We start from the raw sequence: 12,540 nt of genomic DNA, 5'->3' as shown, positions 1-12,540 counted from the left end.
TTATACTATGGGGTCAATTATACCCTTATGTCTAACAGCTGCCACGTGGCATCATCCTAGCCCTTCAAAATTATTTTCCCCTCAAATAATTTTTTACCCACTAAAATAACCCAACCTGACACGAATTTTTTTTCCAGCCAAGGGGTAATGGGTTGGGTCTGTATCACTTTGGTTGGAAAAAAATTCGGGTCGGGTCTGGTTGGGTTATTTAGTGGGTAAAAAATTATTTGAGGGGAAAATAATTTTGAAGGGCTGGGATGATGCCACGTGGCAGCTGTTAGACATAAGGGTATAATTGACTCCATAGTATAACAGTAAGGGTATAATTGGCCCTAAAGTATAACGAAGGGTATGGATGAACTATTTTCCAAAGTTGAGGGGTAATTTTGGCCCTTTTCCGTTCCTATTTTGAAGGAATTGAAAATACCAATTTTACTGCAGTGATTTTGTTTCTATTTATCCGCAATGAACCTGCATTTTTATTCAACCCCCATTGAGTATATCTATAGAGCCTTTTAAGTTGGTTTCAATAAATACAATTATTGTACTACAAATGTATAATTGAGCATAATAATAACATACATCATATGCGTATATGATGTTGAATATTATATGTATTGATATTTTAGTTATATATTATCTAGTATGTATTATTATTGTATTATCTTTTTTTGGCGAACTGGATATTTATTTATATATGGAAAAAGGTGTAAATATACCCCCAACTTTGTGATTTAGCGCAGATATACCCCTCGTTAAAAAAAAGTGTATATATACCCCTGCCGTTACAAAATAGTGCAGATATACCCTTTTTGCTGACAATTTTTTTGTGAAAATTATTTAGCTTATTTTTTAATTAAAAAAAAGGTCAAGTGGCTTTAAAAAAAAGTCTACCCATTTTTTTTTGAGTATACATATTTTTCTAAAGTCGCATGGTAATTTTTTTTCCTGGTGGGTCGGGTCTGGTTCGATTAAAAAAATGAGTAGACTTATTTTTTTAAAGCCACGGGGATATTTTTTTAAACGAACCAGACCCGACACACCAGTAAAAAAAATTACCATGTGGCTTTAGAAAACTATTTCTCTTAAAAAAAATGGGTAGATTTTTTTTTTAAAGTAATGTGGCATTTTTTAAAATTAAAATATAAGATAAATGATTTTTTTTTTTTAAAAAATCCGTTAGTGAAAAGGGTATATTTGCACCATTTGTGTAACGGCAGGGGTATATTTGCACCATTTTGTAACGGTAGGGGTATATATACATAACTTTTTTAACGAGGAATATATCTGCTCTAAATCGCAAAATTAAAGGGTATATTTGCACCCTTGCCCTTTATATATTAAGGAAGTACCTTAGTAGTTGCGGTAGGGAATACAAATTCACTGTCATGGATAGTGATTACATATTGTTGGCTAAGCTTGCCAAGTTATTATCTGCAATTTTGATCGGATATACAGCTGTAACATTTATACCCGAGTTATATACATTTATACCTACGTTATACATGAAATGAAAATTTATGCATGAGTTATATACATTTATACACACATTATACATTGAATGAAAATGTATGCATGAGTTATTTATTACGTATATAGATCATAAAATAATTTATAAGAAAATCTAGGTACTTACAATTAATCCATAAAGAGGGTATAAACTTTTCTTTTTTTAAGCGGGTATAAAAAAAATTAATTGTAAGGTTCCACTAAAGAACATTTGATTTGAAATTTTATGGTTGGTGAATATCAATGTTTGCCATTTTTTCATGGATTAATTGTAGGACCGAGTTTTTCTCCCTCTTTCCGTTGTTTTCCTAACTAATATGGCTAGAATAATTTTAAGGCTACTTAAATCAACTTTTAAGGCTATCCGGGTAAATTAAAATCTAATGGCTGGACATTTGTGTTATTTCTGTTAGGAAGAAACAAGCAATAATCAAATTGCACGACGAGGTAACAGCAGAAGAAAATACCCAAGTCAAAACTTCTTGCACTATTTGAACCAAGAGAAGACAATAAACACTAGCACAGATGGAAATCTGGGCAGCAACTATACCAACAATAAAATAGCAAAACAAATAAAAATAAATCAATTGCAAGAGACACCAAATTTACGTGGTAAAACCCCTTCAAGGTGAAGAGGAAACATCCACGGGACTTTCGGCTCACAAAAGCTCCACTATAATCAACAAGAGTTACAACAATGTTCTCCAAATGGCTACAACAACAAAGACAAGTACGGAGCAACAATACAAAAAAGATAACACCAAAACTAGTGAAGAAAAGAGAGAAATCACCCCAAAAAACGAGCTACTGTTCGTACTCGAAAACTGCAGATACATACCACAAAATCCAATCTCCACCGTTGAAATCGAAGAACCAGATGTTGAGAACCCCCAGTTCAAATTGCAGCACGATCCAACGGTTAACGAATTGGGAAACACAATTTAAAGCGGACTGCTGTGGCAGAAAATTTCTGGACGAAAATCTGCTTTCTTTCTTACGTTTTTCTCTCTATATGGCTGCTATGAATTCACTCTTGTGTTCTCAAAATAAGACCTAAATATATAGAGGAAATTTTGGGCAAAATTGGCCTGGTTCAAATTGGATTGGGTTTTATTGATCCAATTCCACATAGGAAGAGAAAACCCAAAAACCTAACAATTCTCCCCCTCCCGACTATGTGGAGGAAACCGTCATCTCGGCGATCAAGCAGCAACACTCTAAATCTAGTCTTTTAACCAAGTCCAGAACAACCTGAATGGATAATATCTTCACAACTGGAGAAAAGATTTCATCAAAATCAACTCCCTTCTTCTAATTAAAGCCCTTGTATTATATCCCGTATTTTGCGCATTCGGATATTTTAAGGTAATTGCGACAAGTTAAGAGCAAGACTATATTTTGATCTTGTTTGGTACATAAGTTGTTTATAAAATTTTTGATGTGGAAATATTAAGAATGGTTAGGGGTAGAAAGGGAAATTCGCAAGATGACTCATAGAAATATGGAGGAAGGCTAAGGGCAAATTTGGAATTTGAAAAATAAATTTTCATGAATTGCAAAAAAAAAAAAAAAAAAAGAGAGTGGGCTTGAATTAATAGGCCATATGGCCGTCCAACATGAAGTGGTCCAAGGCCCACATGGGAGCCCAATATTAATTCATAAAAGATGACTAAGAGGACACATTTTTTTATTCTTCTCACTTAGAATTTTCAAGAAACTTGAAGAAGACTCACAAGGGCCATTCGGCCAAGCCAAGAGGAAATTGAAGCCTTCAATTTTGATCCAAAAAAATATTTTCTTCTAGTATTCCTACTAATTTGAAGGTCCTCTTTAACGTGGTATAATTGTTGGAGCAAGAAGACCTCTCTTTGTTGCAAGTTCATAATCATAGCCAAGTGAGAAGTTAAGGGAAAAGGGTAAGAATTAATCTTCTTTTATATGTATGGATGGTTGTGTATGTTGTAGTATGAAATTTATGAAAATATGGATGTTGTGTTGTGGCCGTGTGGTTATTGTATGGCATGGAAGAGAATGAATCAATTTTTCTTAAGTATTTTGGTTGTTGTTGTAATGGCATCTATGATGGAAATGAAAGTTTGATGATTCTAGTTGAAGTTGTAAGTGTTGGAAAGTTGTTTAAAAGCTAATGTGATGTCAAAAATCATTTCTTGTATATATGGAAAAAAAATGTTGTTAGTGTGTGAATTGTTGGTGTAGTTCATGAATTTGAAAGGAGGAAATGTGTTATTATTGTTCTTGTTGAATTTGGAAGGTTTCGGATGGAATGACATATTGGTTGGATTATTGTGAATATTGTGCGGATTGTTTGAAGCGTTCTTAAATATTGTATGAATGGTTTGGATTAGTACTTGAATATGTGGGCAATTATGAATTGAACATAAATGGAACGCCGTCGAAGTTTGTAGAAAGAAGTTGTTAACGTTGGAATGCGTTTTGAATTGATTGTTGATATTGTTAGAATGACTGTTGATATTGTTGTTGACAATTTGGCCGAGTTAAATTCTCGGATTTGTTGTTGATGATATGGCCAAGTTGGATTCTCGGGGATGGTGTATTTACAGGGAAAATGCTGCCGAAATTTCTGTAGACAAAGTGTTAGTTTAAGATGAGATTCTTGGATATCTATAGCTAATGTTTGTTATTCACTAACGTTGTTATAGATTTTGGAAAGGCCAAGACCTAAGTTAGATTAGCTAAGGAAGCGGGCAAGGTATGTAAGGCTTACCCTTTCTTTCTTTTGGCATGATCTTTATGAAACGAGCAAATGACGTATATGTATGATTTCAAAGAAACTCCCATTCTTAGAGCCACTAGGATGGCTAACGTTCTTGATTTCCATAAGCTGTTTCACAAGGTTTTGATGCGTATCGATGATGTCTAAAGTTCTGTTTGATATGTTTCCGAATGGCATTCGAAAGATAATTGATATGACTAAAGTTTTGACCCTCAAATGCTAGCACGTTCGATTATTCCATTGAGTCTTTGATATGTGCATATGGTTCCAAAAGTTATATTTGATTTGATCCATAACGATATCCGAAGGTACTTGATATGATTGTTGCTTTGATTTTCCAAAAACGGCTTCTGAAACGTTCGTAGAAGGTTCTGTACTTCAAACGCTCATAACTTTCTTATACTAAATCGGATTGACCCGAAACTTGTTTATGAGCCTTCAGGTGTCGGTAAGTATACTTGTCCATCGAGTCTTAGAATTGATAAATGGATCGGGCTGCACGTTCCGCAGCAGTATGGTATATGTATATGTGGATCGGGCTGCACGTTCCGCAACAATATAATATATGTATCTATGGATCGGGCTGCACGTTCCGCAGCAATATAATATATGTATTTATGGATCGGGCTGCACGTTCCGCAGCAATATATTTATAGATCGGTCCGAACGTTCCTCGGCACTAATATGTTATATTTATGGATCGGGCCGAACGTTCCTCAGCACTAATATGTTATATATATGGATCGGGCCGAACGTTCCTCAGCACTAATATGTTATATATATGGATCGGGCTGTACGTTCCTCGGCACTAATATGTTATATATATGGATCGGGCCGTACGTTCCTCGGCACTAATATGTTATATATGAATCGGGCCGTACGTTCCTCGGCACTATCATATTACATATGGATCGGTTATATGTATGTGTATATGGTGACATATGATGTCGGCACGTATGATCTGTGTTTGGAAAGTAAGTATTTTGGTACTCTGGATGTTTTACTCATTTTCGGTACTTTTTCTGACATATGACATCGGTAAGCATGATTTACGTTCGAAAAATAAGCACCTTGGTATTCTGACTAATGTACTTACCTTTTGTACCGTTGTTCCGGTTATGTTTCTGTTTTCTGTATTCCGTGTCTTACATACTCAGTACATATTCCGTACTGACCCCCTTTCTTCGGGGGCTGCGTTTCATGCCCGCAGGTACAAACGCGCACGTGAGTGGTTCGTCAGCTTAGGACATCCATTCTGCTGTGTTGAAGAGCTCCCTCGTTCCGGAGCCTATACTTTTAGTACAGATCTTTCTGTTGTACATATTTACGTATATATGACTATGTAGGGGTACGGCGGGGCCCTGTCCCGTCATATGATTCTGTTGTCTTTGTTAGAGGCCTGTAGACATGTATGTGGGTCATGGGTCGTTATTGTTTGGTTATGTCTGTGTGATATGCTTCTTAAGCGATTCCATATGCTATGACAGCCTTAACGGCTTGTATGTGTGAACACGTATATATATATTTTGGGCGATATGTTTTACGACAGCCTTGGTGGCTTCTGTATGATATGTATGTTATATGTGACCGCTTAAGGCGACATATGATCTTTGTATCTGTATAAGTCATTGATATGTCGATTTGGTAAGTAAGTGTGTATGGGTGTCCAGCTCGGGCACTAGTCACGGCCTACGGGGTTGGGTCGTGACACCTTGACAACCAATCTAGCTTTGTATCGTGGAACTAGTTTATCATCTTCATGTTTCACCCTAAAAACCCACATGTTTTTCAAAGCTTTTCTGTCTCTAGGAAGCTTAACCAGATCAAATGTATGATTATCATGCAAGGATTTAATCTCATCTTGCATAGCATCAAACCGCCTTTTCTTTTCTTCACTATCCATGGCCTCATCAAAACTTTCAGGTTCTCCCCCATCAGTCAAAAGTACAAACTCATTGGGAGAATAACGAGATGAAGGTACTTTCTCTTTAATAGATCTTCTGAGAGAACTCTCTGGAACATCAATAACAACTGGTTGCTGGCCAACCACATCATCTTCCACTGAAGCATCAACAGCATCATGCTGGTCATTCTGAACATGATCACTATCTTCATTATCAACTTGATCTTCATTATTTTGACGATTTTCTTTAGGTGCAATAGTCACAAGAACTGGATCATCATCAACTAAGCTCTCATTGCTTTGAGAATCAACCTTCTTAGCTTTGTCAAAATCTTCAATTGTTTGGTCTTCAAAGAACACAACATCACGGCTTCTAACAAGTTTCTTCTCAACTGGATCATAGAAACGATAGCCAAATTCGTCTTGACCATAACCAATGAAGATACATTGCTTAGTTTTAACTTCCAGCTTTGACCTTTCATCATAAGGAACATGCACAAAAGCCTTACACCCGAAGACTCTCAGATGAGCATAAGAGACATCCTTACTAAACCAAACTCTGTCAGGGACATCACCATCCAAAGCAACAGTAGGAGATAAATTGATAACATAAGCAACAGTATTAAGTGCTTCTGCCCAAAATGAATCTGGTAGCTTAGCATCTGAAAGCAAACATCTAACCCTCTCAACTAGAGTTCTGTTCATCCTCTCTGCTAAACCATTTAACTGAGGAGTCTTTGGAGGAGTTTTCTGATGCCGAATACCCTGCTGTCTACAATAATTATCAAAGGGACCAATGTATTCACCACCATTGTCTGAGCGGATGCATTTTAGTTTCTTCCCTGTCTGTCTCTCAACCAAGGCCTGAAAAGTCTTGAACACATCAAGTACTTGATTCTTGGACTTCAAAGGAAATACCAGAGTTTGCGAGAATGATCATCAATAAAAGTCACAAAGTAAAGTGCCCCACCATGAGAGCTTACTTTAAAAGTACCACACAAATCAGAATGTACCAACTCCAGCAAATCATGCTTTCTTGAAGGTGAATGACTCTGAAAAGAAACTCTTTTCTGTTTCCCGACTATGCAATGAACACATCTCTTTAACTTTGCTTGTTTGACTCTAGAAAGCAAATTCTTCTTAGCCAAGTTATCAATCCCCCTCTCGCTCATATGACCCAGCCTTCTATGCCATAATTCTGATGAAGTATCATTCTCCACCAAATTTACTAAGTCACCACAAATGGAGCCTTGAAATAAGTACAAGTCAGACATCTTGTAACCTCGAGCCACAACCATTGAACCTTTAAGAAGCTTCCACTGGCCACCACCAATGATTTGATCATAACCATCATCATCAAGCTTTCCAACAGAAATTAAATTCAGCCGAACATCTGGAGCATGCTTGACATTGTTAAGAACCAACCTCGAACCATTCTTACTTTTCAAGTAAAATGTGCCAATGCCAAGTACCTCAACCTCACTATTGTTGCCCATTCGTAAATTTTCAAAATTACCCGGAGTATAAGAAGAAAATAATTCCTTCTTTGGCGTGACATGAGAAGTGGCACCTGAATCCACAAACCAGGTAGACTTATCACAAACAATATTGATATCATTTTTACCACAAGCAACAAGAAGATCATTTTCAGCAACAACAGCAACACGATTTTCATTATCGCCTTCTTTCTTTTGCCTTTTCTGGTCTCTCTTAAACTTGTAGCAATGTTTCTTGATGTGCCCTTTCAAGTGACAATAATCACATGTAAGATTCTTGTACCTGGAGGATCTTGACTTGCTTCTACTTTTGCCTCTGTCATTCTGACCTCTGAAATTACTTCTCCCCCTATCTTCAGTAACCAAAACATCGGAGTGTGAAGTTGAAGGAGACGACGCTTGAGATTTTCTTCTCATCTCTTCATTCAAAACACCACTCTTAGCATATTCCATGGTTACACCATCACTGGGAGCAGAATTAGTCAAAGAAACTCGAAGAGTTTCCCAAAAGTCTGACAGAGTATTAAGAAGTCAAAGTCCCTGTATTTCTTCATCAAACTTGACATCCATTCCAGACAGCTGATCAAGGACAACCTGAAAATCATTGATATGATCAGAAATAGGACTTCCCTCTTTGTATCTAATATTCATCAATTGTTTCAGTAGGAACAACTTATTATTGCCAGTCTTTGAAGCATAAAGTGTCTCGAGCTTTTCCCACAAGCTTTTAGCATTTGTCTCATTCACAATATGATTTCGAACATTATCTTCAACTCATTTCCTAATATAACCACAAACCTGTAAGTGCTCAAATTCCCAATCCTCATCTTTAATAGACTCGGGTTTCTTAGAAGCAAACACAGGTAAATGCAATTTCTTGACAAATAGAAGATCTTTCATTTTGCTTTTCCAAATATGGTAATTACTGCCATTTAAACAAACCATCTTGCTCATATTTGCCTCCATCATTCAAATAGACAATCAACACAACCAAATACAACCACAAGCTCTGATACCACTTTGTTGGGAAGAAACAAGCAATAACCAAATTGCACGACGAGGTAACAGCGGAAGAAATACCCAAGTCAAAACTTCCTGCACTATTTGAACCAAGAGAAGACAATAAACACTAGCATAGATGGAAATCCGGGCAGCAGCTATACCAACAATAAAATAGCAAAGCAAGCAAAAATAAATCAATTGCAAGAGACACCAAATTTACATGGTAAAACCCCTTCAAGGTGAAGAGGAAACATCCACGGGACCTTCGGTTCACAAAAGTTCCACTATAATCAACAAGAGTTACAACAATGTTCTCCAAATGGCTACAACAACAAAGCCAAGTACGGAGCAACAATACATAAAAAATAGCACCAAAACTAGTGAAGAAAAGAGAGAAATCATCCTAAAAAACGAGCTACTGTTTGTACTCGAAAACTGGAGCTACAGACCACAAAATCCGATCTTCACCGTGGAAATCGAATAACCAGATGTTGAGAACCCCCATTTAAAATTTAAGCACAATCCAACGGTTAACGAATCGGAAAACGCAATTTAAAGCGTACTGCTGTGGCAGAAAATTTCTGGACGAAAATCTGCATTCTTTCTTGCGTTTTTCTCTCTATATGGCTGCTATGAATTCACTCTTGTGTTCTCAAAATAAGACCTAAATATATAGAGGAAATTTTGGGCAAAATTGTCCTGGTCCAAATTGGATTAGATTTTATTGATCCAATTCCACATAGGAAGGGAAACCCAAAAACCTAACAATTTTCCAATGAAAAAAGTTGTTGTAATAGATCAATTGGAGTGACCTGATGAGATGGATGAGAATAACAAACACATGAAACACTGGATGTATTTTGGAAGATAGAAACAGGTCCAATTTGTAGGCAACGTTGATAATGCATGGCACAATCTGGAAGCGGCCCAAGAAGCGTCTACTCAGCTTGGTTTGACTCTGCAAATGCAGTGATAGCTGACTGTAGGGACATAGGTGAACATACACCCAATCACCAAAAAGTAAAAATAAATAAACTTCCCTACAAACGTTATCTACGTAAGCTTCACACTCCTACGACTGGATTAAATTGTTCTTCAATATAGCCAAAACCTTATCACGTTGACGAAGAGAAGCAGTGACATTAGGATTACTTAGTAGAGCCTCCTTGATATAGCACAAAACAGTTGGTGGAGGGCAGCCATATACCACCTCAAATGGAGTTAATTTAGAAATATGACGGTAGCTAGGAGGTAGTATACCTAGATTCTGCCCACGACAATAGATAAAATCAAGCAGTTGGTGTATCTGCAGTGAAGCAACGGAGATACATCTCCAGACATCTGTTAGAGCCTCGATTTGACTATCGACTGCAAATGATAAGACGAACTGATAGCCAATCGTGTCCCTTGAAGCCTGTGAAGCTCGTGCCATAATTCAGAGAGAAAGAAGTAATCTCTATCAAATGCAGTTGTGGAAGGATAGCCAGGGAGGCGAATAAATTCCTGAATAGATATATCAGCCACTTTCTGACTGCTGAAGTTGGTGGGCATAGCAATAAGGTGGTTGAATTTGGATAAACGATCCACAATGACTAATATAACAGGCGACCATGGGAGGGTGGCAATCCTATAACGAAATCCATCGAAGTATCCTCGAAGAATGGAAGCAATGACATGGTTAGCCATTGTGCAAATGACGAAATCACGGCTTGGATTGGCGAAAATGATAAGCTAGTTTTAGAATTAAAAACTAAAACCAATTATTTTTATTTAGATGTAGAGTTTGAAAGGTAAGATCTTGGAAGAAATTTTCTAGAATGTCAAGATATGGTAGTGATACCAAATTCTGGAAGCTAATTATATCATATTCTCGATTCATCAGATTTTAAAATAATTAGCTAATAGTATTAACTTTGGGCAACCAAGAAATTTTATTAAGGGTGTTAAATTATTATTATTATTATTTGTTTTTTTTAAAAAAAGGCCAATGACTGAAGTCAAAAAAATTAAGCATGTCGCCAACTGGGATCAAACACGCAACCTTGTTAGGTTGAACCTTTGACACCCCTCAACCACTCGGCTAAGCCCTCCACTTATTACAAGAGGTGTCAATAGTAATACATATATGTATAAAATCAGAATTTCACATACCTATACAACGTAATTTTCCGGCGAAGGGGCGGGACCAGGTAGCTCCGCCCCTGCCAACCAAGTTCTAATCACCATGACAAAGGGGAGAGTAGACTGCAGAGAAATGAAGATATCAGAACCCTAAGCCGTAAGCATGCATTACTAGAACACAATTATCCGAAAACTGTATGTACTCAACTGAAAAGTAGAAGCTTGAGGAATTTTAGTATTACAATGGCCAACGAGCAATTTTTAACATTTGTATAGAATTATAAGAAGACTATAGACGATAATGCATTGCATGGCATTAATTTATACAAGGATCCATTCCATGTGAGAGTCAGGTACAAGGATCCATTCCATGTCTGAGTCAGGTCCCTAAATAAAGCAAACCATGTCAGATATAAATGAAGCTTTTATGAAGAAAACAGAGATGTAATACCACTTACAAGAGGTTGGGAAGGAGGAGTTGCAATTATAATCCAATCAAAAACACAGTCAAATTGAAAGCCTGCAAAGGAAAGAGAATTGTAACGGAAAGCAAGACAACATATTAACAGACAAAGCTAAAAAAGCATCTCATTAAGACCTTCACGGATGAAGAGATCAGGGAATATTTTCTTCAGATAAGCATAATCCGGTTTATCCTCAAACTTGAGAGAACGACAATAATGGAAATATGATGCAAATTCAGTTGGATGACCCCGACATCAGTCCTGCAGAAACACACATCTGCAGTTAAGTGGAGTAAAAAGGAGTCCATCACCATATTTGCGAATAAATTTACCTCAATAGATGTTGAAACCTTCTTGTCTCTAATTTTCTCATGCTTCTCCTCCTTAGTTCGTGCTGTGATCCCTTGCCAAGGAAGACTGAAAATAAATAGATGTCAAACACATGAAGGCAGGCAAAAGCAAAAGCAAGAGGAGGACAGATTGCAGCAAAAATCACCTTCCTCGGAGGAAGTGCATAAGAACATATCCAAGAGATTCCAAATCATCCCTCCTGCTTTGTTCTATAATTTCCAAAATAGTCAAAACACAGTAAGGTTCATCTAACCAACTCTAAAGAATAACAACACTCACCGATACCAAGGTGTGTGTTCATGCTAGCATATCTTGGATTGCCTACAAAGCTTTTGTTCTCTCTGCAGGGCCAAATACCCATGTAAACTAACTGACATAATAAGATTCAGATACACTAATGCATGGGCATAAAAATAATAAAATATCCTAGAGCACACAAGAGATACAATTCTAAGCTGTAATACAGAGATATTCACAACACAGTATTTTCTTTAGGGAAGGAGAGGGAGTGGTAGAGTAACTTTCAAAAGTTAAGTACAAATCATCAGTCTCCTCGAGGGTGTGGCAGAGTATTTTTCAAAAGTTAAGTACAATCATTAGTCTCATCCTTGTTTCCTTTCCTTCCAAATCCTTCCACCCAATCATAATAATGTAAGTGTTTTTGGTAGGAATGCATGAATGCATTAAAAGCATATCGTACATTTCGCATTATAGCATCATTATAGACAAGTCGGAATATCGCACCATCATATTAAAATCTAAAAACAACCCTACCTATAACTTTACTCAACTGACGCCAACAGGACTATATCATTTTTTTAAAGAATAACGTAAATATTACTCCTCTGTTTCAATTTATGTGAACCTATTTCCTTATTAGTCCGTGCCAAAAAGAATGACCTCTTTCTATATTTGAAAACACTGATAGACTATGAAATA

General features: G+C 36.8%; 1 long non-coding RNA gene across 1 annotated transcript; it reads right to left on the bottom strand.

Annotated features, from left to right (window-relative positions):
- Positions 1 to 10,998: 10,998 nt before the first annotated feature.
- On the bottom strand, positions 10,999 to 11,513 carry LOC132622376 (uncharacterized). The gene is made up of 3 exons (XR_009575878.1): positions 11,385 to 11,513; positions 11,245 to 11,306; positions 10,999 to 11,173 (listed from the first exon to the last, which is right to left on the bottom strand). It is a non-coding gene; the product is annotated as an uncharacterized LOC132622376 (long non-coding RNA).
- Positions 11,514 to 12,540: the final 1,027 nt, after the last annotated feature.

This window comes from Lycium barbarum, chromosome 12, assembly GCF_019175385.1.
Source record: "Lycium barbarum isolate Lr01 chromosome 12, ASM1917538v2, whole genome shotgun sequence".
NCBI lineage: Eukaryota > Viridiplantae > Streptophyta > Magnoliopsida > Solanales > Solanaceae > Lycium > Lycium barbarum.
Note: the sequence above shows the minus strand (reverse complement) of the source record. Positions and strands in the feature narration are given on the sequence as shown.